Source organism: Symsagittifera roscoffensis, unplaced genomic scaffold (assembly GCF_963678635.1).
Source record: "Symsagittifera roscoffensis unplaced genomic scaffold, txSymRosc1.1 SCAFFOLD_958, whole genome shotgun sequence".
Taxonomy (NCBI): Eukaryota; Metazoa; Xenacoelomorpha; order Acoela; family Convolutidae; genus Symsagittifera; species Symsagittifera roscoffensis.
In genome coordinates, this window is record NW_026971362.1 from 2501 (window position 1) to 10000 (window position 7500).

General features: G+C 44.1%; 2 pseudogenes; both read right to left on the minus strand.

Annotated features, from left to right (window-relative positions):
• Positions 1–508, minus strand: part of LOC134856337 (large subunit ribosomal RNA) — a pseudogene marked incomplete at its 3' end in the record, with an annotated part of 3008 nt that extends 2500 nt beyond the window's left edge.
• Positions 509–821: 313 nt separating this feature from the next.
• On the minus strand, positions 822–973 carry LOC134856334 (5.8S ribosomal RNA; annotated as a pseudogene).
• Between the last annotated feature and the right edge of the window lie 6527 nt (positions 974–7500).

Here is a 7500-nt window from a genome sequence, read left to right on the forward strand (position 1 = left end):
TCTTTAACAATGATCACCAAAAGACTTTAACAACACTACCCGGTGGTCTAGAATCAAGTTCAAGACATTGGGCATGATAACGCTCACTCCAGTTCTCCTTCAACGGTTTCACGTACTTTTCACTCTCTCTTCAGAGTGCTTTTCAACTTTCCCTCACGGTACTTGTTTGCTATCGGTCTCGCTTTATAATTAGCTTTTGGAGAGACATATCTCCAGCTTCGAGTTGCACTTTCAAACAACTCTACTCATAGGAATGCGCCGTCGACAAGTTATAACAAGACTGTTACGGGATTTTTACCCTCTTTGATGCTATTTTCCAATAGACATCCAGTCAAGTCAACAAGCCAGGCAGCAAACCATACCGGACACCGAGGAGTGTTACCACTCCTCTTCCCGATGAGCTTTTCCCTGTTCATTCGCCATTACTAAGGGATTCTCGGTTGATTTCTTTTCCTCCCCTTACTGATATGCTTAAGTTCAGGGGGTTCTCTCGTCCAAATCAGGTTACGATTTAAAGGCACTCAAGCATCCATAAAACTACCGAAGTAGTAATGTGCAGGAGTTTATCACTCTAGCTTAGGCAAACTGAAGATCGAACACTGTTTAAACGCGCTCTCAATGCAATCACATGTATCACACCGGTACTACATCTGAACAGCTCTTTGATCAACAGAATACCCAAGTTTGAGCGACTTGATTTAAGTGTTCTAACCAATCCCGAAGGATCTCGTAGATACACCAGCAAAAGAACGGACCAATCCGAAGACAGATCGCTCTTACCCTCAGATTTCTCCAAAAGTAAGCGTTCAATCGATTTCAAATAACCCTGATTCGGACGCGATCAACAGCCGAAGCTGAGACCGCCTTTTGCGTTAGAGAGGTCAGTAAACAAATCTTGCGATTCTTACTGAATTAACACATATAGCTGTGCTCCTCCTCGTAAAGCGAGCCTAGTGATCCCCCGTTGAAGGTTGTTTTTCGACCATCTAGCACTGGTTTGATTTAGAACAAAGCCAACCGCAGTCGGACTTTGAGCTGTCTCGACCACCCTGTTTTTTAGCATTTGGGCCTTCGCTTTCCTCAGTCTTTCTCTTACAACGGCAAACTGAAGATCGAACACTGTTTAAACGCGCTCTCAATGCAATCACATGTATCACACCGGTACTACATCTGAACAGCTCTTTGATCAACAGAATACCCAAGTTCGAGCGACTTGCTTAAGTGTTCTATCCAGTCCCTAAGGATCTGACAGATACACCAGTAAAAGAACCGGATCAATCCGAAGACTGATCACTCCTACGATCGGATTTCTCCAAAAGTAAGTGTTCACTCGATTAGAACAAAGCCAACCGCAGTCGGACTTTGAGCTGTCTGGACCACCCTGTTCTTAAGCATTTGGGCCTTCGCTTTCCTCAGTCTTTCTCTTACAACGGCAAACTGAAGATCGAACACTGTTTAAACGCGCTCTCAATGCAATCACATGTATCACACCGGTACTACATCTGAACAGCTCTTTGATCAACAGAATACCCAAGTTCGAGCGACTTGCTTAAGTGTTCTATCCAGTCCCTAAGGATCTGACAGATACACCAGTAAAAGAACCGGATCAATCCGAAGACTGATCACTCCTACGATCGGATTTCTCCAAAAGTAAGTGTTCACTCGATTAGAACAAAGCCAACCGCAGTCGGACTTTGAGCTGTCTGGACCACCCTGTTCTTAAGCATTTGGGCCTTCGCTTTCCTCAGTCTTTCTCTTACAACGGCAAACTGAAGATCGAACACTGTTTAAACGCTCTCTCAATGCAATCACATGTATCACACCGGTACTACATCTGAACAGCTCTTTGATCAACAGAATACCCAAGTTCGAGCGACTTGCTTAAGTGTTCTATCCAGTCCCTAAGGATCTGACAGATACACCAGTAAAAGAACCGGATCAATCCGAAGACTGATCACTCCTACGATCGGATTTCTCCAAAAGTAAGTGTTCACTCGATTAGAACAAAGCCAACCGCAGTCGGACTTTGAGCTGTCTGGACCACCCTGTTCTTAAGCATTTGGGCCTTCGCTTTCCTCAGTCTTTCTCTTACAACGGCAAACTGAAGATCGAACACTGTTTAAACGCGCTCTCAATGCAATCACATGTATCACACCGGTACTACATCTGAACAGCTCTTTGATCAACAGAATACCCAAGTTCGAGCGACTTGCTTAAGTGTTCTATCCAGTCCCTAAGGATCTGACAGATACACCAGTAAAAGAACCGGATCAATCCGAAGACTGATCACTCCTACGATCGGATTTCTCCAAAAGTAAGTGTTCACTCGATTAGAACAAAGCCAACCGCAGTCGGACTTTGAGCTGTCTGGACCACCCTGTTCTTAAGCATTTGGGCCTTCGCTTTCCTCAGTCTTTCTCTTACAACGGCAAACTGAAGATCGAACACTGTTTAAACGCGCTCTCAATGCAATCACATGTATCACACCGGTACTACATCTGAACAGCTCTTTGATCAACAGAATACCCAAGTTCGAGCGACTTGCTTAAGTGTTCTATCCAGTCCCTAAGGATCTGACAGATACACCAGTAAAAGAACCGGATCAATCCGAAGACTGATCACTCCTACGATCGGATTTCTCCAAAAGTAAGTGTTCACTCGATTAGAACAAAGCCAACCGCAGTCGGACTTTGAGCTGTCTGGACCACCCTGTTCTTAAGCATTTGGGCCTTCGCTTTCCTCAGTCTTTCTCTTACAACGGCAAACTGAAGATCGAACACTGTTTAAACGCTCTCTCAATGCAATCACATGTATCACACCGGTACTACATCTGAACAGCTCTTTGATCAACAGAATACCCAAGTTCGAGCGACTTGCTTAAGTGTTCTATCCAGTCCCTAAGGATCTGACAGATACACCAGTAAAAGAACCGGATCAATCCGAAGACTGATCACTCCTACGATCGGATTTCTCCAAAAGTAAGTGTTCACTCGATTAGAACAAAGCCAACCGCAGTCGGACTTTGAGCTGTCTGGACCACCCTGTTCTTAAGCATTTGGGCCTTCGCTTTCCTCAGTCTTTCTCTTACAACGGCAAACTGAAGATCGAACACTGTTTAAACGCGCTCTCAATGCAATCACATGTATCACACCGGTACTACATCTGAACAGCTCTTTGATCAACAGAATACCCAAGTTTGAGTGACCTCCCATCATCAATGGGGGATTGCATTCCTATCTGACATCGGGGTCAACAGCATCAATATACTTGATACTGCCAATTTAAACCATTAAAGGCAATTTTCATGATGCAGATAGAGCAATTCAATCTACGCTTTAGGTCATCAATTGTAGCTTCGCATCCGCCTTCTCAGGCAGACGCTTGAAACCAGGGAACTGAACACACTGTTCCTCTCGTACTAAGTGTTACCCAAGCATAGATCACCCTGTTTTTGAGCGTTTGGGCCCTCGCTTTTCTCAGTCTTACTCTTACGAAGGCAAACTGAAGATCGAACACTGTTTAAACGCTCTCTCAATGCAATCACATGTATCACACCGGTACTACATCTAAACAGCTCTTTGATCAACAGAATACCCAAGTTCGAGCGACCTCCCATCATCAATGGGGGATTGCATTCCTATCTGACATCGGGGTCAACAGCATCAATATACTTGATACTGCCAATTTAAACCATTAAAGGCAATTTTCATGATGCAGATAGAGCAATTCAATCTACGCTTTAGGTCATCAATTGTAGCTTCGCATCCGCCTTCTCAGGCAGACGCTTGAAACCAGGGAACTGAACACACTGTTCCTCTCGTACTAAGTGTGATTACCCAAGCATAGATCACCCTGTTCTTAAGCATTCGGGCCTTCGCTTTCCTCAGTCTTTCTCTAACGAAAGCAAACTGAAAATCGTACACTGTTTAAACGACCAACAAACAAGCTTATCTAGGAGAAGTTACTCCTAAGCTACCATCTAAACAGCTTTTTGATCAACAGAATACCCAAGTTTGAGCGACTTCCTTTTGGCGTCAACAATGACGAGGCATTTGGCTACCTGCTTTTGGCGTCAACAATGACGAGGCATTTGGCTACCTGCTTTTGGCGTCAAAAATGACGAGGCATTTGGCTACCTGCTTTTGGCGTCAAAAATGACGAGGCATTTGGCTACCTGATTTTGGCGTCAACAATGACGAGACATTTGGCTACCTTCTCTCTTGCTATAATGCACCACTGACTCTCACTTGCTATCATCCACACCGAGCAAGCTACTTTGACTGGGAGCCCATCCCCAGTCTCAAGCTATCATGCACCACCGTTTTTCTTGCTAATGCACCACCATCATACTAAGGATCACCAACAAGGATCACCTTGAGTTAACCTAACTTGCATCAGGTCAACTCTCTTTGAATTATCTTTCGGGAATCTAAGGTGATCCATTAAGGACTACCTTGAGCCAATCTAACCTTAGCTAGACCAACTCTTAGATGAACCATGAAGGAACATCATGCTATCATGCACCACCGACTCTTCCTTGCTATTATCAACCACCGAGCAAGCTACTTTAACTGGGAGCCAATCCCCAGTCTCATGCACCACCGTCTCTCTTACTCACATGCACCACCGACTCTTCCTTGCTATTATCAACCACCGAGCAAGCTACTTTAACTGGGAGCCAATCCCCAGTCTCATGCACCACCGTCTCTCTTACTCTCATGCACCACCGACTCTTTCTTGCTATCATCAACCACCGAGCAAGCTACTTTGACTGGGAGCCAATCCCCAGTCTCATGCACCACCGTCTCTCTTACACTCATGCACCACCGACTCTTTCTTGATTATGCACCACCACCTTTCAGCAAAATCTCCAAAAAGATCTACTGCGTACCGGGTCATATTTAATGAGCTGACCGGCTCTTCGCTCAAACAGTGGCATTAGTCACTGATCCTTCCGCAGGTTCCCCTACGGAAACCTTGTTACGACTTTTACTTCCTCTAGACAATTAAGCTCGATCCGCTTCCACCTATTGCCAGGACCGAAGTCTCAGCGACGGGCTTCCGCAATTCTTGCTTAAACATCCAATCAGTAGTAGCGACGGGCGGTGTGTACAAAGGGCAGGGACGTAATCCCCAGTAGTTGTTGACTACCGAGTACTAGGAATTCCTGGTTCACGAATGCAAGTTACAACATTCGATCCCCTTCACGCTCATGAATTTTAGGTGATTACCCGGACCATATAGGCCAAGGTTATCCCTCAATTTAAATTCACCAGTGTAGCGCGCGTGCAGTCCAGGACATCTAAGGGCATCACAGACCTGTTATAGCCTCACTTCACTTGTGCTATTTAATTGCACATAGTACCTCTAAGAAGTAACCAATACTCTAACGAGAATGGCACTATTTAGATGATCAAGATCTCGTTCGTTATCGGAATTAACCAGACAGATCACTCCACTAACTAAGAACGGCCATGCACCACCGCCCATATAATCATGAAAGATCATCAATCTGTCAATCCTTAAGATGTCTGGACCTGGTGAGATTTCCCGTGTTGAGTCAAATTAAGCCGCAGGCTCCACTCCTGGTGGTGCCCTTCCGTCAATTCCTTTAAGTTTCGATTTTGCAACCATACTTCCCCCGGAACCAATAAACTTTGGTTTCCCGGTTAATTTCTTGCCAAGTCAGAAGAGACTTTGACAAATCGTAAGTTGGTATAGTTTATGGTTAGAATTACGAGGGTATCTAATCCTCTTCAATACTCTAACTTTCGTTCTTGATTAATGAAAACATTCTTGGCAAATGCTTTCGCAGTAGTTTGTCTTGCCACGATCCAAGAATTTCACCTCTAACGTAGCAATACAAATGCCCCCGGCTGTTCCTTTCAATCATTACCGCACTTTAGCCACCGGCATCAGTAAAACGCGGGTCATTCTCCATTATTCCATGCTTGATTATTCAATCCCAAAGGATGCTTTGAACACTCTAATTTTCTCAAAGTGAAAACACCGTTTCCACACCTCGTCACATTTAAGTGCAAGGTATTTCTTCGATGCGAAGGATGAGCGTAACGAGTGGAAAGCGTTAACTAACCACCATGTTACCGTTATACTCAAACAGATCCAACTATGAGCTTTCTACACCAACTAGCCCTCACACAGAGCTCTCTACGCTAAAATTGAAAGTTAGCTGTGCGAGCACTCCTTCATGCCTAAACAGCTGTTTTTCTGCAATTTCGAGCTGAAAAATCGAATTACAGAGTTTACGGCTCGGGTCATAACTTTTGAACCACTGGTCGCACAGCTCCCATCTTTTTCATGCAGCTGACCATCAAGCATATTGACAAAATTTGACTCCTAAATGAGTATTACTGGCACAAAAGAGTTAAAAAAAAAAAAAAAAAAAAAAAAAAAAAGCTAGGTGTAGTAACATTGTTACTGGTGCTTATTCAATCTTTTCTTCCTTCTCTTCACTGGTTCATCTCTTTAACACTGCCCAGCTTTTAGCTCGTGAAAGAGCTCAGACCGACTGCTACTGCTGATAGTTAACTCCTAAAGCAGTTCTTCTAGGTACTAGCGTTAGTTAGTACCTACTTGCTTTCTGATCGGTCAGTGTCTTTAATTGGAATGAAGACCAGGCAGAAGTAGGCCTCCGAGCATCCTGGTGCTCTCCCAGTTTCTGACGTTGGGACTTCGCTGAAATTCGTTTACTTGCTACTTAACCGTCTTTCGGCTATCTTTCGGGTACTTGCTACTTTTACTTGACCGTACATCGTCACCGCCTTGAGTCAAGCTAACTTACTTAACTTAACTAAGTTAACTTGACTGACTTGCTTGAGTCTAAGCAACTCTAATCAAGCCTTCTTTCGGGAATCTGACTCTCTCTTAATATGATGCACCACAGAGCAAGGTACTTTGACTGGGAGCCAATCCCCAGTCTCATGCTATCATGCACCACCGTCTCTCTTGCCATCATGGACTTTCTAAGGATCACCATGAAGGATCACCTTGAGTCAACCTAACTTGCATCAGGTTAACTCTCTTTAAACCATCTTTCGGGAATCTAAGGTGATCCATTACGGACTACCTTGAGCTAATCTAACCTTAGTTAGATCAACTCTAGATGGACCATCTTAGATGGACCATCTATCAAAGGATCACCAAGAAGGATCACCTTGAGTCAACCTAACTTGCATCAGGTTAACTCTCTTTAAACCATCTTTCGGGAATCTGAGGTGATCCATTAAGGACTACCTTGAGCTAATCTAACCTTAGTTAGATCAACTCTTAGATGGACCATCTTAGATGGACCATCTATCAAAGGATCACCAAGAAGGATCACCTTGAGTCAACCTAACTTGCATCAGGTCAACTCTCTTTAAACCATCTTTCGGGAATCTAAGGTGATCCATTAAGGACTACCTTGAGCTAATCTAACCTTAGTTAGATCAACTCTTAGATGGACCATCTTAGATGGACCATCTATCAAAGGATCACCAA